Source organism: Pan troglodytes, chromosome 3 (genome assembly GCF_028858775.2).
Source record: "Pan troglodytes isolate AG18354 chromosome 3, NHGRI_mPanTro3-v2.0_pri, whole genome shotgun sequence".
Lineage (NCBI taxonomy): Eukaryota > Metazoa > Chordata > Mammalia > Primates > Hominidae > Pan > Pan troglodytes.
The window spans coordinates 54,694,404-54,721,624 of record NC_072401.2 but is presented as its reverse complement, the minus strand read 5'-3'; the positions used below and the strand labels follow the sequence as shown (position 1 = coordinate 54,721,624).

At 40.1% G+C, this 27,221-nt stretch overlaps 1 long non-coding RNA gene across 1 annotated transcript; it reads left to right on the top strand.

The window, feature by feature from the left end:
• The first annotated feature begins 1,374 nt into the window (after window positions 1-1,374).
• LOC107974082 (uncharacterized) lies at window positions 1,375-23,532 on the top strand. Its single transcript, XR_001716626.4, has 4 exons — window positions 1,375-1,725; window positions 8,330-8,434; window positions 22,471-22,627; window positions 23,014-23,532. It is a non-coding gene; the product is annotated as an uncharacterized LOC107974082 (long non-coding RNA).
• The last annotated feature ends 3,689 nt before the right edge of the window (window positions 23,533-27,221 follow it).

Here is a 27,221-nt window from a genome sequence, read left to right as displayed (position 1 = left end):
TGTTCAGCACTCATGCAGGGCAAGCCCGAAGTGCTGGAGAGTTAATACCCCAGGACCAACTCTCAACAGTGAGGGTTGGGAGTTAGTGGATATCCCATCTTCCTCTCCCTTAAGCAGGACAATTCTGAGATGTGTTCCACACTGTCTCAGAGGGTCCTCAGTGGCATTAAATGCCAACTGCCCACCATGGAAACCCACTCCTTAACTCTCTTGGCTTCCACCACTTTGTCTGTCTCACTTTTCCACTCCCTCATTCTGCTTTCTTGCATAACCTCTCAAACCCAATCAAACACAGAGCCACATTTTGGGGTGTGCTTCTAGGAAAACTCAGATTAAGAGAGCAAGACAGGGAATGTAAGGTTGCAGGGCTGACAAGCTCTAGCAACAACCAAACTATAGAAAGGATCAGAAACCTCTACTGTGTAAACTATAAAGGTTTATGTGCCTCTTTGTTCTTTAAAGTTTATATATATATGTTCCTGTCTCGCTGTGTTAGGGAAAACTAAAGGAAAGGCCTTTGCTTAGGTGTGAGTCGGAGCCTTAAACCTAAACCGGAAGAGCCACAGAGATCAAGGGCTGCACGGTCAGACTATAGGCACAATTAAAATGAGAGAATGTCAGAGGCAAAAGAGGCTTACTCGATCCAGTCACCTCTTGACCAACATGTTCTCTACCTGGGGCTAAATCTTAGAGATTGTGGTTTTTGTCTTAATAAAGGAGATGTTCCCCAGAATTCCTGTCTCTCCTAACCCACCATTTTCCCTGTTCTCAGGCAAGTTTATTTTATATGCCATAGTGGCAATGAAAGTTATGCACAATGAGGTTGAGTGCAGTTTAGTCTATGAGTCAATAGAGATGCCTAAAATTATGAAATAAAACAGACTGTAGGATGAAAAATGTTTCTTCCACTGTGAACATATTAAGCCCAGTTGCTTCTTTATTCTTTAGTACATTGTTACAGCAGTGAAGGCAGCCATGGAGATGTTGTACTAATACAATATTTTTCTATGATGATTTACCATGTCATTAACATTTTAGCTCACTTGTTGCATCTTTCACATTGAGCCAAAATAGATGTGCACCTAAGTTTGTATTATTCACTTTTCTTCACATAATTATCCACATTGAGAATGGTCAGATACGCTTTCCTGCTGGGTTCAGTCATGTTTAATCCTTTGATCCATTTTTTCCATTGATGTTTCCTTTTATATGATACTTGCTAATTAAATTTAGTTCAGTCCCCACAGTATCTCTGAAGAAAGCAGCTCAGGGGAATACTTCATAATATAATCATATTATTCTCTCCATGTGACATTCATTATGATGTTATTAATGACTAGCTCAACTTCATAGAGGCATTGGCTTGTGGGATCTGAGTCAAGGTTTAGGGCCCAAGGCTGCAGGAAGACATGGTGAAATGTTTAGCCAGAATAACTGAAAACAATGTCATTAAGAATAAAAAGTAAAAATTGCGATCAAGAAAAAAAGCAGAAACCAGACCTAGAGAAGCAGTTGCAAACCTCAGGTTTTAGAAGAGATACATGTCTGAAGAAATAAGTAAGTTGAGAGGTCAAATGCCTGGGCTGTCAAGAACAGATCTGGGAGCAGAGGGTAAGATAGGTCAGCTGGGGGAGGAGCCAAGATGGCCGAATAGGAACAGCTCCGGTCTACAGCTCCCAGCGTGAGCGACGCAGAAGACGGGTGATTTCTGCATTTCCATCTGAGGTACCGGGTTTATCTCACTAGGGAGTGCCAGACAGTGGGCGCAGGTCAGTGGGTGCACGCACCGTTCGCGAGCCGAAGCAGGGCGAGGCATTGCCTCACTTGGGAAGCGCAAGGGGTCAGGGAGTTCCCTTTCTGAGTCAAAGAAAGGGGTGACGGGCGGCACCTGGAAAATCAGGTCACTCCCACCCGAGTACTGCGCTTTTCTGACAGGCTTAAAAAACGGTGCACCACGAGATTATATCCCACACCTGGCTCGGAGGGTCCTACGCCCACGGAGTCTCGCTGATTGCTAGCACAGCAGTCTGAGATCAAACTGCAAGGCGGCAGTGAGGCTGGGGGAGGGGCGCCCACCATTGCCCAGGCTTGCTTAGGTAAACAAAGCAGCCAGGAAGCTCCAACTGGGTGGAGCCCACCACAGCTCAAGGAGGCCTGCCTGCCTCTGTAGGCTCCACCTCTGGGGGCAGGGCACAGACAAACAAAAAGACAGCAGTAACCTCTGAAGACTTAAATGTCCCTGTCTGACAGCTTTGAAGAGAGCAGTGGTTCTCCCAGCACGCAGCTGGAGATCTGAGAACGGGCAGACTGCCTCCTCAAGTGGGTCCCTGAACCCTGACCCCGAAGCAGCCTAACTGGGAGGCACCCCCCAGCAGGGGCACACTGACACCTCACACGGAAGGGTACTCCAACAGACCTGCAGCTGAGGGTCCTCTCTGTTAGAAGGAAAACTAACAAACAGAAAGGACATCCACACCAAAAACCCATCTGTACATCACCATCATCAAAGACCAAAAGTAGATAAAACCACAAAGATGGGGAAAAAAACAGAACAGAAAAACTGGAAACTCTAAAAAGCAGAATGCCTCTCCTCCTCCAAAGGAACGCAGTTCCTCACCAGCAACGGAACAAAGCTGGATGGAGAATGACTTTGACAAGCTGAGAGAAGAAGGCTTCAGACGATCAAATTACTCTGAGCTACGGGAGGACATTCAAACCAAAGGCAAAGAAGTTGAAAACTTTGAAAAAAATTTAGAAGAATGTATAACTAGAATAACCAATACAGAGAAGTGCTTAAAGGAGCTGATGGACCTGAAAACCAAGGCTCGAGAATTACGTGAAGAATGCAGAAGCCTCAGGAGCTGACGCAATCAACTGGAAGAAAGGGTGTCAGCAATGGAAGATGAAATGAATGAAATGAAGCGAGAAGGGAAGTTTAGAGAAAAGAATAAAAAGAAATGAGCAAAGCCTCCAAGAAATATGGGACTATGTGAAAAGACCAAATCTACGTCTGATTGGTGTACCTGAAAGTGATGGGGAGAATGGAACCAAGTTGGAAAACACTCTGCAGGATATTATCCAGGAGAACTTCCCCAATCTAGCAAGGCAGGCCAATGTTCAGATTCAGGAAATACAGAGAACGCCACAAAGATACTCCTCGAGAAGAGCAACTCCAAGACACATAATTGTCAGATTCACCAAAGTTGAAATGAAGGAAAAAATGTTAAGGGCAGCCAGAGAGAAAGGTCGGGTTACCCTCAAAGGGAAGCCCATCAGACTAACAGTGGATCTCTCAGCAGAAACCCTACAAGCCAGAAGAGAGTGGGGGCCAATATACAACATTCTTAAAGAAAAGAATTTTCAACCCAGAATTTCATATCCAGCCAAACTAAGCTTCACAAGTGAAGGAGAAATAAAATACTTTACAGACAAGCAAATGCTGAGAGATTTTGTCACCACCAGGCCTGCCTTACAAGAGTTCCTGAAGGAAGCACTAAACATGGAAAGGAACAACTGGTACCAGCCACTGCAAAATCATGCCAAAATGTAAAGACCATCGAAACTAGGAAGAAACTGCATCAACTAACGAGCAAAATCACCAGCTAACATCATAATGACAGGATCAAATTCACACATAACAATATTAACTTTAAATGTAAATGGACTAAATGCTCCAATAAAAAGACACAGACTGGCAAATTGGATAAACAGTCAAGACACATCAGTGTGCTGTATTCAGGAAACCCATTTCATGTGCAGAGACACACATAGGCTCAAAATAAAAGGATGGAGGAAGATCTACCAAGCAAATGGAAAACAAAAAAAGGCAGGGGTTGCAATCCTAGTCTCTGATAAAACAGACTTTAAACAAACAAAGATCAAAAGAGACAAAGAAGGATATTACATAATGGTAAAGAGATCAATTCAACAAGAAGAGCTAACTATCCTAAATATATATGCACCCAATACAGGAGCACCCAGATTCATAAAGCAAGTCCTGAGTGACCTACAAAGAGACTTAGACTCCCACACAATAATAATGGGAGACTTTAACACCCCACTGTCAACATTAGACAGATCAATGAGACAGAAAGTCAACAAGGATACCCAGGAATTGAACTCAGCTCTGCACCAAGCAGACCTAATAGACATCTACAGAAACTCTCCACCCCAAATCAACAGAATATACATTTTTTTCAGCACCACACTACACCTATTCCAAAATTGACCACATAGTTGGAAGTAAAGCTCTCCTCAGCAAATGTAAAAGAACAGAAATTATAACAAACTATCTCTCAGACCACAGTGCAATCAAACTAGAACTCAGGATTAAGAGTCTCACTCAAAACCGCTCAACTACATGGAAACTGAACAACCTGCTCCTGAATGACTACTAGGTACATAACGAAATGAAGGCAGAAATAAAGATGTTCTTTGAAACCAACGAGAACGAAGAAAAAACATACCAGAATCTCTGGGATGCATTCAAAGCAGTGTGTAGAGGGAAATTTATAGCACTAAATGCCCACAAGAGAAAGCAGGAAAGATCCAAAATTGACACCCTAACATCACAATTAAAAGAACTAGAAAAGCAAGAGCAAACACATTCAAAAGCTAGCAGAAGGCAAGAAATAACTAAAATCAGAGCAGAACTGAAGGAAATAGAGACACAAAAAACCCTTCAAAAAATTAATGAATCCAGGAGCTGGTTTTTTGAAAGGATCAACAAAATTGATAGACCACTAGCAAGACTAATAAAGAAAAAAAGAGAGAAGAATCAAATAGACGCAATAAAAAATGATAAAGGGGATATCACCACCGATCCCACAGAAATACAAACTACCATCAGGGAATACTACAAACACCTCTACGCAAATAAACTAGAAAATCTAGAAGAAATGGATAAATTCCTGGACACATACACTCTCCCAAGACTAAACCACGGATAAATTGAATCTCTGAATAGACCAATAACAGGAGCTGAAATTGTGGCAATAATCAATAGCTTACCAACCAAAAAGAGTCCAGGACCAGATGGATTCACAGCCGAATTCTACCAGATGTACAAGGAGGAACTGGTACCATTCCTTCTGAAACTATTCCAATCAATAGAAAAAGAGGGAATCCTCCCTAACTCATTTTATGAGGCCAGCATCATTCTGATACCAAAGCCAGGCAGAGACACAACAAAAAAAGAGAATTTTAGACCAATATCCTTGATGAACATTGATGCAAAAATCCTCAGTAAAATACTGGCAAAACGAATCCAGCAGCACATCAAAAAGCTTATCCACCATGATCAAATTGGCTTCATCCCTGGGATGCAAGGCTGGTTCAATATATGCAAATCAATAAATGTAATCCAGCATATAAACAGAGCCAAAGACAAAAACCACATGATTATCTCAATAGATGCAGAAAAAGCCTTTGACAAAATTCAACAACCCTTCATGCTAAAAACTCTCAATAAATTAGGTATTGATGGGATGTATTTCAAAATAATAAGAGCTATCTATGACAAACCCACAGCCAATATCATACTGCATGGGCAAAAACTGGAAGCATTCCCTTTGAAAACTGGCACAAGACAGGGATGCCCTCTCTCACCACTCCTATTCAACATAGTGTTGGAAGTTCTGGCCAGGGCAATCAGGCAGGAGAAGGAAATAAAGGGTATTCAATTAGGAAAAGAGGATGTCAAATTGTCCCTGTTTGCAGATGACATGATTGTATATCTAGAAAACCCCATTGTCTCAGCCCAAAATCTCCTGAAGCTGATAAGCAACTTCAGCAAAGTCTCAGGATACAAAATCAATGTACAAAAATCACAAGCATTCTTATACACCAACAACAGACAAACAGAGAGCCAAATCATGAGTGAACTCCCATTCACAATTGCTTCAAAGAGAATAAAATACCTAGGAATCCAACTTACAAGGGATGTGAAGGACCTCTTCAAGGAGAACTACAAACCACTGCTCAAGGAAATAAAAGAGGATACAAACAAATGGAAGAACATTCCATGCTCATGGGTAGGAAGAATCATTATCATGAAAATGGCCATATTGCCCAAGGTAATTTACAGATTCAATGCCATCCCCATCAAGGTACCAATGACTTTCTTCACAGAATTGGAAAAAACTACTTTAAAGTTCATATGGAACCAAAAAGGAGCCCGCATCGCCAAGTCAATCCTAAGCCAAAAGAACAAAGCTGGAGGCATCACACTACCTGACTTCAAACTATACTACAAGGATACAGTAACCAAAACAGCATGGTACTGGTACCAAAACAGAGATATAGATCAATGGAACAGAAAAGAGCCCTCAGAAATAATGCTGCATATCTACAACTATCTGATCTTTGACAAACCTGAGAAAAACAAGCAATGGGGAAAGGATTCCCTATTTAATAAATGGTGCTGGGAAAACTGGCTAGCCATATGTAGAAAGCTGAAACTGGATCCCTTCCTTACACCTTATACAAAAATCAATTCAAGATGGATTAAAGAGTTAAACGTTAGACCTAAAACCATAAAAACCCTGGAAGAAAACCTAGGCATTACCATTCAGGACATAGGCATGGGCAAGGACTTCATGTCTAAAACACCAAAAGCAATGGCAACAAAAGCCAAAATTGACAAATGGGATCTCATTAAACTAAAGAGCTTCTGCACAGCAAAAGAAACTACCATCAGAGTGAACAGGCAACCTACAAAATGGGAGAAAATTTTCGCAACCTACTCATCTGACAAAGGGCTAATATCCAGAATCTACAATGAACACAAACAAATTTACAAGAAAAAAACAAACAACCCCATCAAAAAGTGGGCAAAGGACATGAACAGACACTTCTCAAAAGAAGACATTTATGCAGCCAAAAAACACATGAAAAAATGCTCATCATCACTGGCCATCAGAGAAATGCAAATCAAAACCACAATGAGATACCATCTCACACCAGTTAAAATGGCAATCATTAAAAAGTCAGGAAACAACAGGTGCTGGAGAGGATGGGGAGAAATAGGAACACTTTGACACTGTTGGTGGGACTGTAAACTAGTTCAACCATTGTGGAAGTGAGTGTGGCGATTCCTCAGGGATCTAGAACTGGAAATACCATTTGACCCAGCCATCCCATTACTGGGTATATACCCAAAGGACTATAAATCATGCTGCTATAAAGACACATGCACACGTATGTTTATTGCGGCATTATTCACAATAGCAAAGACTTGGAACCAAGCCAAATGTCCAACAATGATAGACTGGATTAAGAAAATGTGGCACATATACACCATGGAATACTATGCAGCCATAAAAAATGATGAGTTCATTTCCTTTGTAGGGACATGGATGAAATTGGAAATCATCGTTCTCAGTAAACTATCGCAAGAACAAAAAACCAAACACCGCATATTCTCACTCATAGGTGGGAATTGAACAATGAGAACACATGGACACAGGAAGGGGAACATCACACTCTGGGGACTGTTGTGGGGTGGGGGGAGGGGGGAGGGATAGCATCGGGAGATATACCTAATGCTAGATGATGAGTTAGTGGGTGCAGCGCACCAGCATGGCACATGTATACACATGTAACTAACCTGCACAATGTGCACATGTACCCTAAAACTTAAAGTATAATAAATAAATAAAAAAAAGATAGGTCAGCTGATGGATTTTGAACTAAGGCCGTGAACAATGCAAAGATCCAAGGGGCTCTTAGTACATTCAGACTGCTATAAAAAAAAATGCCTCAAATGGGATGGCCTGTAAACAACAGAAATTTATTTCTCACAGTTCTGGAGGCTGAGAAGCCCAAGATCAAGGTGCCAACAGATTCAGTGTCTGCTGAGGGACTGCTTTCTGGTTCATAAATAGTGCCTTCTCTATGTGTCCTCACATGGTGGAAGAGGCAAGGGGTTTCTCCAGGATCTCTTTTATAAGGGTACTAATCCTATTCATGAGGGTTTTGCCCTCATGACCTAATCACATCCCAATAGCCCTGCCTCCTAATACTATCACTTTGAAGTTGAGGATTTCAACATGTGAACTGGGGGAGAGGGGGACATAAACATTCAGTTCATTATGGCTAGTGTCATGGGTGTGGTAGTAATTATTTCACCAATTATATACCAGTCCTTTCTGGGTATCCCCATTTCTGGGAAAGTGTTAAATTGGACTTTCTGGCTCCTTTATGATTGGGTAGAGCCATGTCACTAATTCTGTCCCATGAGTTTTAAGCAGATATGGTACATATTATTTCCAGGTTAGAGCATTTAATTGCCATTGCCAAACCCACCAGAGCTCTCTTTTCCCTCCAACAGGATGATTAACAGCATTCAAGGTGGTGGCTACACATCACATCAGCCTGGATTCTCAAGTAGGAAGATATGCAACAGAGCATCCAGCTGACCTTCACTGGATATGTTGTATGAACAAGAAGTAAACTTCTCTTGTTAAAAGCCATTGAAATTTTGGAGTTGCCTTGTTACCACAGAGAATCTAGCCTAACCTGTATAATATAGTGACAAAGAGATAATTCTGCCAGGTTCAAGGAGATGAGTTTGCTGAATATTGCACACATTTACACAAGAAATATTTTTTATTTTTTTAATTGAAATATAAAAATTGGCCAGGCACAGTGGCTCATGCCTGTAACTCCCAACACTTTGGGAGATCAAAGTGGGAGGATCACATGAGCCCAAGATTTCAAGACCAGCCTAGGCAACATGGCAAGACCTTGTCTTTACCAAAAAAATTTAAAATTTTAAAAAAATTAAAAAAATAAAAAATGTACATATTTATGGGGTACATAGTGTTTCAATACATATAATGACTAGATCAGGGTAATTAGCATATCCATCATCTCAAACATTAATCATTCTTTTGTGTTGGGAACATTCAATATTCTCCTTCTAACAATTTGAAAATATTTATTATTGTTAACTGTAGTCATCCTACAGTGCGAGAGAACACTAGTATTTATTCCTTCTATCTAGTTGTAATTTTGTATCTGTAACAAATATCCATCTATCCTCCCTTTCCCCTACCCTTCTCAGCCTCTAGTATCCTCTGTTTTATTATTTACTTTTATGGGATCAACTTTTTTTAGCTTCTGTATATAAGTGAGAACATACAGGTTTACCTTTCTGTTCTTGGCTTATTTCATTTAACACAATGTCCTCCAGTTTCATCCATGTGGCCATCAATGACAGGATTTTATTATCTTTTATGACTGAAGAGTATTCCATTGTGCGTATATATATACCATATGTTCTTTCTTTATTTGTCTGTTGTTGTACCCCTAGGTTGATTCTATATCTTGGCTATTGTAAAGTGCTGCAATAAACATAGAGGTGCAGATATCTCTTTGATATACTGATTTACTCTACTTTGGATAACTATTCAGTAGTGGAATTACTGGATCATATAGTTCTATTTGTAGTTTTTTTGAGAAACCTCCACACTTGTTCTCCACAGTGGTTATCCTAGTTTACATTTCCACCAACTGTTGTAAGTTTCTTTTTGTCTGCATTTTCACCAGCATTTGTTATTTTTTGCCTTTTTTATGATAGCCATTCTAATTAGGATGAGATAATACCTCATTGTGGTTTTGACTTGCATTTTCCAGTTGATTAGTGATGCTGAGCATTTTTTAATAGTTGTTAGCCATTTGTAAGTTTTCTTTTGAGAAATATCTATTCAGATCATTTGCCCATATTTTCCTTGGATTGTTTGGATTTTTTGCTGTTGAGATGTTTGAGTTTCTTATATATTCTGGATATTAATCCCCGATGGAAAAATAGTTTGCAAATATTTTCTTCCTTTGCTTGTTTGTTTTGTTGTGCAGATTTTTAGTTTGATGTAATCTCATTTGTTCATTTTTGCTTTTGCTGCTTTTGCCTTTGAGGTCTTGTTCATAAAATCTTTTCCCAGACCAATGTCCTGAAGCATTTTCCATACATTTTCTTCTACTAGTCTTATAGCTTTAGGTCTTACTTTTAAGTATTTAACCCATTTTGGTTGATTTTTCTACAGGATGAGAAGTAGAGGTCTAGTTTTATTCTTCTGCATATAGATATCCAATTTTCCCAGCACCATTTCTTGAAGAGATTCTCCTCTCCCTAATGAGTAGTCTTAGTATCTTTCTCAAAAATCAATTTGCTGAAGATACATGAATTAATCTGGGGGCTCTCTATTATGTTCCATTGTTCCATGTTTCTGTTATTATGCCAGTACCAAACTCTTTTGGTTACAATAGCTTTGTACAATATTTTGAAGTTTGGTACTGTGATGCCTCCAGCTTTTTTCTTTTTGCTCAGGATTGCTTTGGCTATTTGGGATCTTTTGTGGTTCCATATAAATTTTAGGATTGTTTTTTCTATTTTTATGAAGAATGTCATTGGTATTTCAATAAGGATTGCATTGAATCTGTAGATTGCTTTGAGTAGTATGGTTAACAATAGTAATTATTCCAATACATGAGCATGGGAGATTTTTCAAATTTTTTGTATCTTCTTCTGTTTATTTCATCAGTGTTTTGTAGTTTCTCTTGTAGACATCTTTCACCTCCTTGATTAAATTTATCTCTAGGTATTTTTTTCTCATAGTTATTGTAAATGAGATTGCCTCCTTGACTTCTTTTTTATCTCATTCACTAATTGTATATAGAAACACTACTGATTTTTGCATGTTGATTTTGTATCCTACAACTTTACTAAATTCATTTACCAGTTCTGAGTTTTTTGGTAGAGTCTACAGTGTTTTCTGTATATTTAGATCATGTCATCTGCAAACAAACAGGACAATTTGACTTCCTCCTGTCCAATTTGGATGCCCTTAATTTTTTTCTCTTGTCTACTTGCTTTGGCTATGACTTCCAATACTATGTTGAATAAGAGTGGTGAAAGTAGGCAGCCTTGTGTTGCTCCAGTTCTTTGAAGAAAAGCTTTCAGCTTTTCCCCCATTCAGTATGATTTTAGATGTAGGTTTGTCATATATGGCCTTTATCGTGTTGAGGTACTTTCCTTCTTTACCTAATTTATTAAGTTTTTATCATAAAGGAATGTTTATCAAGTGCTTTTTCTACATCTAATAAGCTGATCATATAGTTTATGACCTTCATTCTGTTGATGTGATGAATCATGTTTATGTATTTGCATATGTGGGACCATCTTTGCATTCCTGGGATAATTCCCACTTGATCATGGTATATTTTCTTTTTGATGTGATGTTAAATTCAGTTTTTTCGTATTTTGTTGAGATTTCATCTTTGTTCATCAAGGATATTGCCTATAGTGGTATTTTTACTTTGTGTCCTTGTGTAGTTTTGGTATCAGGGTTGTGCTGCCCTTGTAAAGTTAAGTTTGGAAGATTCCTTCTGATGCCATTTTTTGAGAAGAACTGTATTAATTCTTTCTTAAATGGTAGAATTCATCAGTGAAGCCATTCAGTACTGGACTTTTCTTTGTTGGAAGATTTTTTTTTTTTTTTTTTTTTTTACTGATTCAATGTTGTTACTTGTATTTGGTCTGTTCGGGTCTTCTATTCCTTCTAGATTCAATCTCAGTAGATTGTACATGTCCAAGAATTTATCTATTTCTGTTCTGTTTTCAAGTTTATTGGTATATAGCTGTACATAGTAGTCTCATAATTTTTTGTATGTCTGTGGTACTCATTGTGACATCTCCTTTTCCATTTCTAATCTTATTCATTTGGCTCTTCTCCCCTTTTTTCTTAGTCTAGTTAATGGTATATTACTTTCGTTTATCTTTTACTTTAAAAAGTTTTGTTTAATTGATCTTTTGCATTTTTTCAGTCTCAATTTTGTTTCTTTCTGCTCTGTTGTATTTTTATTTCATTTATTGCATCTTCAGCTGTAGGATTTCTGTTTGATTCTTTTTCATGATATCTCTTTGTTGAATTTCTCATTCAAGTCATGAACTATTTTCCTAATTTTATTGAACTATCTATCTATGTTCTCTTGTATCTCACTGAGTTTCCCTAAGATTGTTATTTTTAATTCTTTTCCTGGAACTTTGTATATTTCTTTATGATTGGGATCTGTTACTAGAGAATTATTGCATTCCTTACTTGCTTTTTCACTTTTGATGTGTCCTGTTGTTGATTTCTATGCATCTGCTAGAAAAGTCACTTCTGACAATTGTATAGAGTAGGTTCTACCGGAAAAGACTCATTCATATAAATAGGTCTTGGGGTGTTGGTTCGGTGGGGTGCATTGGTTTTAGTTCTAGGCAAATGCAATAGTATAGTTTCTATGTAGTTTCTTCAGCTGTAATCCATACTAGTGACATTTGCAAGTATCTTAGTGGCCTAGGCTTAGAAAGTCTGTGGCAGCAGCGTGCAGCTTTGCCAGTGATGGGTTTGCCAGGTTGTTTCTCAGTTCAAGGACATATCCATGCCCATGGTGGGTTGGAGTTAGGGCTGGAGTTAGGGCCATGAGACTATTCACAGGCCAGGGACATGAGCCCCCAGCTACACAGCCAGCCTTGGGGACCTGTTTGCCAGGGGCAAGCCACGCAGATGTTTCTCAGGCCTGGGACGTAGCTGCACAACTTCTTGGCTGGTCTTTATGTGTGTCTGCTGAGGGCTGCTCACAGGGCTTTTTCTTAGGCCCGGTATGTAGGCATAAGGATGATTGGCTGGCCTAGGGGCATGTCTACTAGGCATCAGTTTATTTAACCTCTCCAACTGAACATCAGTGTCTTCATCTGAGCAGCAGATGAAGGGGTGTTTTTTAGGCTTAGGATCCAGGCACAAGGCTGCTTGGTCAGCCTGTGGATCTGTTTCTCAGGCCCTGGTTGCTGGCACAGGGCTATTGGGCAAGCCAGAAGCTTATCTGTGGAGGATGGGATAAAAGAGGGATGTTTCTCAGGTCCTGAGCTCAGGCATGTAGTTGTTCCACCAGCTAAGGAGTATGTCAGCTCAGGGGCCTCTCCCACTTAGGGGAAGGCATGCAACAGTTTGGCCAGCTCACGGGGGTATTCACCCTGACTGGGACTGCTAGACTGTTCCTCCAGCTGGAAATTAAGGCAACAATAGTTTGTTTCACTGATGTGCAGAACAGGAGTCAGCTCATCCTGGGCCCAAGCTCTGCACTACTGGAGTTGTGGCATTCAGCCACCCTTGTAGACTTGATGAAGTGAAGATGGAACCCCAGTGCTGGCAGGCTATAATGGCTACTGATCCCCTGAGCAGGGCACCCCAGAGCAGAGATTTCTCTGGTCTCAATATGGTACAAAACTGCAACAACTTGGTTCACGATGGATGGATGTGGGTGAGGAGTGCAAACCTTGTGCTCCTAATCGAGGACAATGCAGCTGTGTGAATTCCTGGCAGCTCTTCAAATCGGGCTCAGGACTTTCAAGAACTGTGAGATTCTCCTGTTGTAGGCACTGTAGTGTTTGCAATGGTAATGTGGACAGGTGGAGATCTTATTTTTCCCACAACAGGAAATCCCCAGTGACTCCAGGCAGATCTGATCCAAGCAGGGAAGACAAGGTTGCAGAGGTTGGATGCCTCCTTGTTGTCCTCCTGGACTTACAATTACCACAGGTATATCTCCATTCCCCCACTGCCCTCCAATTCTCTGCCTTCAACACACCACTCAATCTTAGCTGTTTATTCATTGCCTTAGTCCTTTCTTGTGGCAGAAGGATGAGTGCCAGGCATTTCTAGTCAATCATCTTGCTGACATCACTACAGTAAATTCTGTTTCAAGAAGTATCTTGATGTAGTGAAAAGAACGTTGGCTTAGTATGGTTGAATGAGTGAATAAATGGATGGGTACATACAAAGATATATAAGATGGCTAGACACTGACATTTGGATCGTGGAACTAGGAGTTGAGTCTAATCTTATCTCCTATTAACTGTGTCATCTTGAGCATCTGTTTATTTAACCTTTCCAATTGAACATCAATGTCTTCAACTGCACAACAGAAGTAAGAACATCTACCCAGCCTATCTCAAAAGACTGTGTGAATAATTGTGGCAGACAGACTCATTTGTGGACCTTTATGATCCTGGCCTCCTGGTGTCTATGCTTTTGTTTAATCTCCCCCCACTGAATGTGAGCAGAACTTGTGACTTTCTTCTAACCAAGAGATTATGGTGAAAGTTACAGAAGGTTACTCCCATAATTAGTTATAAAGATTCCATCTTGCTGGTAGACTTTCTCTGAAGACTCTTTGCTGGCTTGATGAAGTCAAAAGCCACGTTGAGAAAGCCCACATGCCAAGGTACTATAAGTGGCCACTGGAAACTGATGGCCGCCTCCAGGAAGTCATGCTAGCCAAGAAGCTAAAGGCTTAGTAGCTGAGGGCTCAACAAATCAGGGCTCTCAGCCCTCCAACCACAAGGAAATTAATTCTGCCAATAAACTGAATGAGCTTGAATGAAGGTTCTTTCCCAGTTGGTCTACCATATGGTAATGCAGCCTAGCTGACACCTTAATTACAACTTGTGAGACCCTAAGCAGAGGGCCCAGTTAAGTTGTTTTCAGACTCCCGACCCACAGAAACTGTGAGAAAATAATGTGTGTTATTTTAAACCACTGAGTTTATAGAAAACTAATAATAATCATAAAATGAGTTAAGATAGTGTCAAATCATTTTGTAAACTGAAAAGCCCTATATATGTGTTAGATGTTATCCTCAAAGTATACCAAATGCTTCATGGAGACTTTAAATGTTGCATAATCAAAAAAGTTACTTCTATGCTTTGAAGAGTCCACAAGTCATTTTTTAACCAAGTCTTTACATAAGCTTCCCCAATTTTCCTTAAAATTATAGCATCTCCTTTTTTATTCTGACCTTGAAGTTCTGACAGCTGTGTCACTGATTGCTTTTGGTCTGTGATATGCATAACTTCTATATTGCCACCAATAAAGACAAAATCTGGAATTTAACTGTTCCTCCTTAGAGAACTATGAAAATCCCAGACTGTTTTAACTATGGATCCAATTTAATAGGTATGCTTCAGCCCTCATTTCAATCGAATTGCCACTTTCATCATTTTTATTATTACCCTACATGTCGCTATAACTATTAAGAACATCAATGAGTGCTTGTACTTTATGTCCAAGTTTTTCATCTGGAGATTTTTAAATGGATGTTGGAGGAATGTTGTCCATGTCAATATGCCAAATATTATCTCAATTACAGGGTTATAAATAATACAGCCTCAATTTATGTCACCAATAATAACATTTCTTGCTTTCTATGGCAAATCTCCTTTCAAGAACCCCTAACAAGTGTGTAATCAGTTAGGGGGTCTTGTGGCTCTGGGATAGGGCAACATAGAACTTTTTCCTTAATCATTACAAATCTATAGCAGGATGATAATAATAATCAGAAACTGAGTACAATACCTAAGGGCCAGTCTCTTTACAGACATCTTATCTAATTCTCAAAACAACCTTACGAAGTAAATGCTTTCATTCTCGTTGTACAGATCTGGAAGCTCAGGCTTAGGAAAAATAATTTCCTTACCTGAGATCAGACATCTATAAGTCACTCAACCAAGACTTTCAATCAGGCATTCCAGATCCCGAACCCCACTTTCTTCCTTTCCACCCCTTCTGCCCCTCTAACACTGAAAATTGAGAACACAACATATACCAATTTAAAAATATTTCCCAATCTCCTTCCATTCATTAACATTCATTTAATGTTCTAGCCCTTTTTAGAAATAGAGTGGTGCCCATTTCTGTAAAAGGAAAAGGAAAGGATCTTATATTAGTTCAGATTATATTTGGCTGTGAGTGGTAAAAAGTACAAAATTACATTGGTTTAAATAAGATATGAGCTTATTTCTCTTTCATGTAGGCACTGTATGTATTTGGAGATAATTAAATCCAAGAACCAGCCTTCAGGAAATTTATAATCTAAAGGAAAAAGTAAATAACTGCTGATAATGTGAAACAAAATGAACAATTTGCTATAATAAGAGTAGAGCAAAAGTGCTGTAGAGCACAGAAGGAGAAGTTAGTTCTAATTGGTGGAACCCAAGATGGCTCTTTTCAGGAAGTGGCATTGAATAGAGCCTTGAAGGTGGGTAAAATATTAGTAGACAGTGAAGGAGTTAGGGGGAGTTATGTGAGAAGCAAGGGGAACAAAAGGACATGCCATGCTAAACAAATCACATGAAAAAAAGTAAAAACATAAAAGTGCCAGTCCATTTCCCACTTACAGAGAGGAGTCTCAACCTGAAAGTAACCCCCCTTGTGTTGTTCCCTCAATATACACACTTCGTTTTTTTCTTTTCTTTTTTTTTTTTTCATTATACTTTAAGTTCTGGGATACATGTGCAGAATGCACAGGTTTGTTACATAGGTATACATGTGCCATGGTTGTTTGCTGCACCCATCAACCCATCATCTACATTAGGTACTTCTCCTAATGCTATCCCTCCCCTAGTCTCCCACACCCTGATAGGCCCTGGTGTGTGGTGTTCCTCTCCCTGTGTCCATATGTTCTCATTGTTCAACTCCCACTTATCAGTGAGAACATGCGGTGTTTGGTTATCTGTTCTTGTGTTAGTTTGCTGAGAATGATGGTTTCCAGCTTCATCCATGTCCCTGCAAAGGACATGAACTCACTCTTTTTTATGGCTGCAGAGAATTACATGGTGTATACGTGCCACATTTTCTTTATCCAGTCAATCATTGATGGGCATTTGGGTTGGTTCCATGTCTTTGCTATCATGAATAGTGCTGCAATAAACATACATGTGCATGTATCTTTAGAGTAGAATGATTTATAATCCTTTGGGTATATACCCAGTAGTGGGATTGCTGAGTCAAATGATATTTCTGTTTCTAGATCCTTGAAGAATCGCCACACTGTCTTCCACAACCATTGAACTGATTTACACTCCCACCAACAGTGTAAAAGTGTTCATTTCTCCACATCCTCTCCAGCATCTGTTGTTTCCCGATTTTTTAATGATTGCCTTTCCAACGGGCATGAGATGGTATCTCATTGTGATTTTGATTTGTATTTCTCCAATGACCAGCAATGATGAGCTTTCTCTCATCTGTTTGTTGGCTGCATAAATGTCTTCTTTTGAGAAGTGTCTGTTCATATCCTTCGACCACTTTTTGATGGGGTTGTTTGCTTTTTTCTTGTAAATTTGTTTAAGTTCCTTGTAGATTCTGGATATTAGCTTATTTTCAGATGGATAGATTACAAAAAATTTCCCCTATTCTGTAGGTTGCTTATTCACTCTGATAGTTTCTTTTGCTGTGCAGAAGCTCTTTAGCTTAATTATATCCCATTGGTCTATTTTGGCTTTTGTTCCCATTGCTTTTGGTGTTGTAGTCATGAAGTCTTTGCCCATGCCTATGTCCTGAATGGTTTTGCCTAGGTTTTCTTCTAGGGTTTTTATGGTTTTAGGTTTTACATTTAAGTCTTTTATCCATCTTGAGTTGATTTTTGTATAAGGTGTAAGGAAGGGGTCCAGTTTCAGTTTTCTGCATATGGCTAGCCAGTTTTCCCAACACCATTTATTAAATAGGAGATCCTTTCTCCATTGCTTGTTTTTGTCAGGTTTGTCAAAGATCAGATGGTTGTGTATGTATGGCATTATTTCTGAGGCCTCTGTTCTGTTCCATTGGTCTATATATCTGTTTTGGTACCAGTACCATTACTGAAGCCTTGTAGTATAGTTTGAAGTCAGATAGCGTGATGCCTCCAGCTTTGTTCTTTTTGCTCAGGATTGCTTAGACAATTTTTTGCTTAGGATTGCTTAGACGATTGCTTAGACAGTCCTAAGCAACTCGGGCTCTTTTTTGGTTCTGTGTGAAATTTAAAGTAGTTTTTTCTGCTATGGGCTCCTTTTTTATTCTGTATGAAATTTAAAGTAGCTTTTCTGACTCTGAAGAAAGTCAATGGTAGCTTGATGAGGATAGCATTGACTCTATAAATTACTTTGGGCAGTATGGCCATTTTCATGATATTGGTTCTTCCTATCCATGAGCATGGAATGTTTTTCCATTTGTTTGTGTTCTCTCTTATTTCCTTGAGCAACGATTTGTAGGGGTTTTTCGTAATTGTCTTTCTAGCAATTGTGAATGAAAGTTCACTCATGATTTGGTTCTCTGTCTATAATTGGTGTATAGGAATGCTTGTGATTTTTGCACATTGATTTTGTATCCCGAGACTTTGCTGAAGTTGCTTATCAGCTTAAGGAGATTTTGGGCTGAGACAATGGGGTTTTCTAAATATACAATCATGTCATCTGCAACCAGAGACAATTTGACTTCCTCTCTTCCTATTTGGATACTCTTTATTTCTTTCTCTTGCCTGATTGCCCTGGCCAGAACTTCCAATACTATGTTGAATAGGAGTGGTGACAGAGGGCATCCTTGCCTTGTGCCAGTTTTCAAAGGGAATGCTTCCAGCTTTTGCCCATTCAGTATGATATTGGCTGTGGGTTTGTTATAAATAACTCTTATTATTTTTAGATATGTTCCATAGATATCTAGTTCATTGAGAGTTTTTATCATGAAGGACTGTTGCATTTTATTGAAGGCCTTTTCTGCATCTATGAGATAATCATGTGGTTTTTGTCATTGGTTCTGTTTATGTGATGGATTATGTTTACTGATTTGTGTATGTTGAACCAGCCTTGCATCCCAGGGATGAAGCCAATTTGATCATGGTGGATAAGCTTTTTGATGTGCTGCTGGATTCAGTTCACCAGTTTTTTATTGAGGATTTTCGCATCTATGTACAGCAGGGATATTGGCCTGAAATTTCCTTTTTTTGTTGTATCTCTGCCAGGTTTTGGTATCAGGATGATGCTGGCCTCCTAAAATGAGTTAGGGAGGAGTCCCTCTTTTTCTATTGTTTGGAATAGTTTCAGAAGGAAAGATAACAGCTCCTATTTGTACCTCTGTTAGAATTCATCTGTGAATCCGTCTGGTCCCACTATTATTGTATAGGAGTCTAAGTCTCTTTGCAGGTCTCTAAGAACTTGCTTTATGAATCTGGGTGCTCCTGTATTGGGTGCATATATATTTAGGATAGTTAGCTCTTCTTGTTGCATTGATCCCTTTACCATTATGCAATGCCCTTCTTTGTCTTTTTTGATCTCTGTTGATTTAAACTCTGTTTTATCAGAGACTAGAATTGCAACCCCTGCTTTTTTTTTTCCTTTCCTTTTGCTTGGTTATTCTTCCTCCATCCCTTTATTTTGAGCCAATGTGTGTCTTTGCACATGAGATGGATCTCCTGAATACAGCATACCAATGGGTCTTGACCCTTTATCCAATTTGCCAGTCTGTGTCTTTCAACTGGGGCATTTAGCTCATTTACATTTAAGGTTAATATTATTACGTGTGAATGATCCATAATTATGATGATAGCTTGTTATTTTGCCTGTTAGTTGATGCAGTTTCTTCATAGTGTCAATGATCTTTACAATTTGGTATGCTTTTGCAGTGGCTGGTACCAGTTTTTCCTTTCCATATTTACTGCTTCCTTCAGGAGTTCTTGTAAGGCAGACCTGGTGGAGACAAAATCCCTCAGCATTGGCTTGTCTGTAAAGGACTTTATTTCTCCTTAACTTAGGAAGTTCAATTTGGCTGGATATGAAATTCTGGGTTGAAAAATCTTTTCTTTAAGATTGTTGAATACCGGCCCTCACTCTCTTCTGGCTTGTAGGGTTTCTGCACAGAGATCTGCTGTTAGTCTGATGGGCTTCCCCTTGAGGGTAACCCAACCTTTCTCTCTGGCCACCCTTAACATTTTTTCCTTCATTTCAGCCTTGGTGAATCTGACGATTATGTGTCTTGAGGTTGCTCTTCTTGAGGAGTATCTTTGTGGTGTTCTCCGTATTTCCTGAATTTGAATGTTGGCCTGTCTTGCTAGGTTGGGGAAGTTCTCCTGGATAATATCCTGCAGAGTGTTTTCCACTTGATTCCATTCTCCCTGTCACTTTCCGGTACACCATTCAAACGTAGGTTTGGTCTTTTCACATAGTCCCATATTTCTTGGAGGCTTTGTTTGTTCCTTTTCATTCTTCTTTCTCTGATCTTGTCTTCACACTTTATTTCATTAACTTGACCTTCAATCTCCAATATCCTTTCTTCTGCTTGATTGATTTGGCTATTGATACTTATGTATGCTTCACAAAGTTCTTGTGCTGTGTTTTTCAGCTCCATAAGGTCATTTATGCTCTCTCTAAACTGGCTATTCTAGTTAGCAATTCCTCTAACCTTTTTTCAATGTTCTTACTTAGCTTCCTTGCATTGGATTAGAACATGCTCCTTTAGCTTGGAGGAGTTTGTTATTACCCACCTTCTAAAGCCTACTTCTGTCAATTCGTCAAATTCATTCTCCATCCAATTTTGTTCCCTTGCTGGCAAGGAGTTGTGATCCTTTGGAGGAGAGGAGGTAATCTGGTTTTTGGAATTTTCAGCCTTCTTGCACTTATTTTTCCTCATCTTCGTTTATTTATCTACTTTTGGTCTTTGATGTTGGTGACCTTCGGATGGGGTTTTGTGTGGATGTCCTTTTTGTTGATGTTGATGCTGTTCCTTTCTATTTGTTAATTTTCCTTCTAACAGTCAGGCCCGTTTGCTGCAGGTCTGCTGGAGTTTGCTGGAGGTGCACTCCAGTCCCTGTTTGCCTTGGTGTCACCAGCAGAGGCTGCAGAACAGCAAAGATTGCTGCCTGTTCCTTCCTCTGGAAGTTTCATAGCAGAGAGGCACCCACTCCAGATGTTAGCCAGAGCTCTCCTGTATAAGGTGTTTGTCAATCCCTGCTGGGAGGTATCTCCCATTCAGGAGGTGTGGGGGTCAGGGACCCACTCAAGGGGGCAGTCTGTCCCTTAGCAGAGCTCAAGCACTTTACTGGGAGATCTGTTGCTCTCTTCAGAGCTGGCAGGCAGGAACGTTTAAGGCTGCTGAAGCTGCACCCACATCCACCCCTTCCCCCAGATGCTCTGTCCTAGGGAGATAGGAGTTTTATCTATAAGCCCCTGACTGGGGCTGCTGCCTTTCTTTCAGAGATGCCCCGCCCAGAGAGGAGCAATCTAGAGAGGCAGTCTGGCTACCACAGCTTTGCCAAACTGCAATGTGTTCCACCCAGTTTGAACTTCCCCCTGGCTTTGTTTACACTGTGAGGGGAAAACTGCCTACCCAAGCCTCAGTAATGGTGGACAGCCCTCTCCCCACCAAGCTCAAGCACCCAGGTTGACTTCAGACTGCTGTACTGGCAGTGAAAATTTCAAGCCAGTGGCTCTTAGCTTGCTGGACTCCGTGGAGGTGGAATCTGCTGAGCTAGACCACTTGGCTCCCTGGCTTCAGTCCCCTCTCCAGGGAAGTGAACGGTTCTGTCTCACTGGCATTTCAGGTACCACTGGGATATGAAAAAAAACCTCCTGCAGCTAGCTCGGTGTCTGCCCAAATGGCTGTCCAGTTTTGTACTTGAAACCCAGGGCCCTGGTGGCATAGACACCTGAGGGAATCTCCTGATCTGCAGGTTGCGAAGATCATGGGAAAAGCGTAGTGTCTGGGCCAGAGTGCACCATTCCTCATGGCACGGTCCCTCACGGCTTCCCTTGGCCATGGGAGGGAGTTCCCTGACCCCTTGCACTTCCCTGGTGAGGCAACACCCCACCCTGCTTTGGCTTGCCCTCCATGGGCTGTACCCACTATCTAACCAGTCCCAATGAGATGAGCCAGGTACCTCAGTTGGAAATGCAGAAATCACCCACCTTCTGCATTGATCTCCCTGGGAGCTGCAGACCGGAGCTGTTCCTTTGAGACCATATTGACAGCCACCAACCGATCTCCTTTTCTTTCATAGCAGTAGTATTGCTAGTTAAGTACATGGCCACTCAAAATAAAGGCTACAATGCCTAGACTCCCCTATAGCCAGGTGGGAAACCTGACTAAAGTCTGATTAATGTCATGAGGCAGTTACTGAAAATCACTCTTAAGAAACCAGCTAACACCCCCTTGGCCTCTTCTTATTCTCTTTTTTTTCCTTCCTGAATGCTGGAATGTGGATATGATGGCTGAAGCTTGAGCAGCCATCTTGAGACTTGAGACTACCTTGATTATTGAGGTTCCAACATCCTTTATTCCATAAGACCTTTCCACAGGCAGGCCTAGATTGCCTTTTTATTTGGGAATGGAAGGTAGAGTGGGAATACTATGCCTACCCCTTAAGATCAACAATGAGAATATGGCCCTACTAAAGCCACAACTCCCAGAAAAATGGTAAAAGGAGACACAGAGTATCAAACAGACAGCAGTTCTAGGTTAACTCACATTCTAAGCTGTGCTTTTTAATATGTGAAGGAGGTAGATACCTATTTACAGCGGCACTAGTTTAAATTCTCTTTTCCCTCATATTACTTCCCAAATTTTCCTGAAATTTTCACCAAAAAACTCCTCATAGTAACTTTTACTCTCGTGCCATTTCTTCTTCTAGCCCTCTAAAGACCCCAGGCATGCAGCAATATGGTGGGGATGCATACTACAGCTGAGCTCTGGACAGGAGGTTTTCCATTTTATAAGAAACTCAAACCACCAAGAAAACCAGCTTATCCCACAAAATATTTTTACACTTCTCTAGAACTCAGTAAGAGGTAAGGTTTTCAATCTCAGTCTTTGATTCTAATCCCTGGATTTGTCACCATTTTATTAGAAAGGTATATTATTTGGGTTCTCCAGAGAAACAGAAAGAAAAAGATACAAAGACGTATGCAAAAGGAGATTTATTATAGGAACTGGCTCACATTGTTATGGAGGCTAAAAGTACCACTATCTGTCATCATGGAAGCTGGAGAACCAGGAAAGTCAGAGGTGTCTCTTAGTCTAAATTCCAGGGCTTGACAATGAGAGGGGCAATGGTATAAGTCCAAAGTGCCCCAAGAACCAGGGGCACTGATGTCCAAGGGAGGGAGAAGATGGATGTTTCAACTCAACCACAGACAGTGAATTCTCCCTTTCTCTGCCTTCTTGTTCTGTGCAGGCCCTCAATGGATTGGATGATGCCTGTCCACGGTCCACATCGGTGAGGGTGATTGTCTTTACTCAGCCTATTGATTCAAACACTAATCTCTTCTGGAAACACTCTCAGACTCACCCAGAAGTAATGTTTTGCCAGCCATCGGAGCATCCTCTGGCTTAGGCAAGTTAACACATAGAATTAACCATCACAGAAGGCAACAGAAAAACCTTTAAAGAATCAATAGAAAATATGTGCATCAGAAAATATTGCTGGCTTACCCAAAAGCTATTTCCCTTTTGTTCCTTACTAACAACCCTTACTTTGTTTATATTTGAGGAAGTAATGTACTCAAGGAAGTTTTGTCTCTAACCCAGCATTCAAGGATGCCAAGACAATCACGTTAATCCCATTTCCTCTACCAGTGATTGGTGTGGAGGTGGGCATATCACTGACTTCTAACCAAAAGGTCCTGAGGGGGACTTACTAAGAACTTTTCAGAAAGGTTTTTCTCCATGATTAAAAGAAAAATTTTAAAGGAAACATCCTCTTTCCTGTTTGAATTCACTTGTGTGAGGACGTGATGCTGGTATCTATGGCAACCATTCTGTAATCATGAGATGAAAGCTAAAAGAATCACAGAGAAGCTGACCCAAAACCCAGACAACAACTGCATTGCTGAATCAGCAAACCTCAGAACTACTTATTTCCAGATTTGTGTTGTATAAATAATGAATTCTTGTTTTTAGGCTCTAGTAAATATTCCATTTCTTAGAGCAAACAGCATTCTCACGGATAAAATATTTATGAATAACATCCATCTGTTTCCCTTTTATTCAATATTTGAAGGTTATTGAAATTATTATAAATAAAATCAATATTATTTTTAATCTACATTTTTATTTAGGTATAACTATAAATTAGGCATAACAATTGATAGCATCTGATAGACATGATTAGAGTTCATGGGAATATACAACTAAATCTTTACAAAGGTCATCATAGCAGGTCATTTTACAACGTCTAGAGTCTTTACCATCTCATTTATATTTTCTCATTTGACTGTAAACCTATTGACTGTCCAGCAAAAGAGAATGACAGCTGTGTAGCATGCCCATTGCGCATGAGCCATATTCATGGCACTTGGCCTGAGAGTGGGCTTATAGACGGCCCAAAGCCTTCCAACAGACTAAAAAGCCAGGTGGACAAACAAAGATCTGCACAGAAAGCAAAGGTATTTGTAAGACCCTTGTAGAAACATTTCAACTTTGACTTGGAAAATTTTAAACTGAGAAACTAACCACAGTGAGTCTGAACTGCCTTTTTCAAGCTAATGTAGAGTTTGTTCAAGTGTGGTAGGACACAGTATATGTTTATAGGCAGCCTTCTTCATAGTCATTTTTCATCATCATTAGATCTAGAATATAATGTACCCAGCTATGTAATGTACCTGCCTTAATGTGCAACACATTTATTTTAAAATGCCATTTGTAGATTATTTCTCTCAGGCCTGCAAAGGACATAATGAGATAATGTGGTGGAAAGCACTTTGTAAGGGGTGAAGTACTACAGAAATGTTGCTATTTTTATTACGACTTTAGTTTTTTCTTTATTTTAAAATGTTAAAGTAAGCAAGGGCTTTATGAAAATCCTGTCATGGTCCCAGAGAGGCTGCTACTAAGATTGGGTCACATACCTAGAAGAAGATTTGTGTTGACGGTTTCTATCATTTTAACAGGCTGAAATTCTGTCTAAGAAACAGAAACAATTCAGGAATCCTGCCTTCCTCTGTTTCTTAAGAAAAAATAAATAAATATGTTTGTTATGCACAATTTAATCATGGACAATCAAAACAAGATGAACTCCTAAATAGCCTGTAAGGTGAATGTAACACCTGATCCCTGTGTTCCCGTCTCACTATTCCCTATGTCAAGCACAGCATATCGTATGCAATGCAGCCAATGTTCAACAAATATTGTTAAGCTGAGCTGAATTCATGAGAGAGTATGTAATTCCTTGCTATTCAAGGTCTGGCCAATGGATGAGCTATATTGCCATCACTGGGAGCTTATCAGAAATGCAGAATCTTGGGTCCCACTCCAGACCTAACAAATCAGAATCTGTATTTTAATGAGACCTCCAAATGTCTGGTGTTCACTTCTGTATTAGTCCACTTTCACACTGCTGACAAAGACATGCCCAAGACTGGGCAATTTACAAAAGAAAGAGGTTTAATGGACTTACAGCTCCACTTGGCTGGGGAGGCCTCACAATCATGGTGGAAGGCAAAGGGGAGCAAGTCACATTTTACATGGATGGCAGCAGGCAAAGAGAGAGAGAGAACTTTCACAGGGAAATTCTTGTTTTTAAAACCATTAGATCTCGTGAGATTTATTCACTATCACAAGAACAGCATGGGAGAGACCCACCCCCATGATTCAATTATCTCTCACTAGGTCCCTCCCACATTCCACAACACGCTGGGATTATAGGAGCTGCAACATGAGATTTGGGTGGGGACACAGAGCCAAACCATATCACCTTAAAGTGTGAGATTACTGCTATGGTAGACATTGTCCGTATGTGTTCATGTCCCTTCTGTCCAACCCAGAGGTCCCTTGAGACAGTTCCCATGCATGCCCTGCTGCACAGTTCTGCCTAATGGCATGAAAACATGTCTGCTAGGCTGGTGTGTGCCAGACAGCCCAAAAGTGCCAAGAATTTAGTACCTTCACTGGGCAGTGAGTTGACATATTAGTATCACAGTTTCCTCGGCCTTCAATAGGAAAATTCTGAGACACATTCCACACAGTCTTTCAAAGGGTTTTCAGTGATACTGAGCTCCAGTTGCCCATATTGATAACCTACTATTGGCTTTCCTATATTCCTCCTTCCTTTTCTTACTTCTCCATACATGCCTCAACATTGCTCCTGGGAATCACCTGCCAAACAGACCGTTTTCATTCTAATCCCCATCTCAGGGTCTGCTTTTGGAAGAACTCAAACTAAGACAAGTTACTTTCTTCTTCTGATGGCCTATGGTCTATTCTAGGACCCTGTTTAGTCTGCTTGGGCTGCCATAACAAAATACCACAGATTAGATGGCTTTAACAACAGCAATGTATTCTTCACAGTTCTGGAATCTGGAAATCCAAGATCAATGTGCCAGCATTCTCAGTTTCTGGTGAGGGCTCACTTCCTGACTTGCAGATGGCTGCCTTCTCTCTGTGTCCTCACATGACAGACAGAGCGAAATAGATCCTTTTCTCTTTTTTTCCTTATAAAGCCACAGTTCTGATGGATTATGGCCCTATGCATATGACTTCATTTAACTTTAAGTACCTCCTCCATGCCCTATTTCCAAATACAGTCACAGTCACATTGGGAACTAGGGCTTCAACATATGAATTTGCAAGAAGGACATAACTCAGTCCATAGCTGTAAATATTTTAAAAGATGATAAATCTGAAACCTCAAAAAGTTAAATAAATAAACAACAAACAGTTCAATAAGATCATATAGAATAGAGCAAAGAGGAAATTCAGCCACCTGATATCTACTTCTGGTTCTACCACTAAGCTCCTGGCCTCTGCTCAATTGAACTATCAAGACATTAGACAAGGTGATCACTAAGGTACTGTAAGCCCAAGCCTAGGATGGGAGAACAGAACCACGAACCCAGATCTCCTGGCTCCAAGTCCAGGGTCCCTTCTAACACACCAAACTGCATCTCCTAACAGTGTTATTATTGGGTTTAAGCACAATAACAAAACCCAACAGATTATAACATTAAACTAAAAAACGTATCTCACTCTTTTGTTTCCCAAACCTAAATCACTTTGATTACAACCAATTCATGACAATTCACACTAATGAAAGAGAACATTGACATAAATAATTCAGAAACTCACTAATAATCAGCCCAGCTGTAAGATACTCCTGCCAAGGGAAACATCCCAGGAGGCCACCCAGGCTGGATAGGTGGCAAGCATGACTCCCAATGCATGCAGATGATCTGCAGTGTAGAAAATGGCCTGTTGCCAGCCTCAAGATTCAGGTTTAGGAAAGCATAGTCAGTTTCAGGCCCTTTAGTGGTGGGAGGAGAGGATGCTTTTAGTGCATGTGACTAAGAAGCCAACAGGGAGATTGTGGGTTTCCAAAAATTGACATAACACAGAAATCTGTGCAAATATTCTGCCTGTTCCTTAATCAGATCCTATCACTGCATTGCA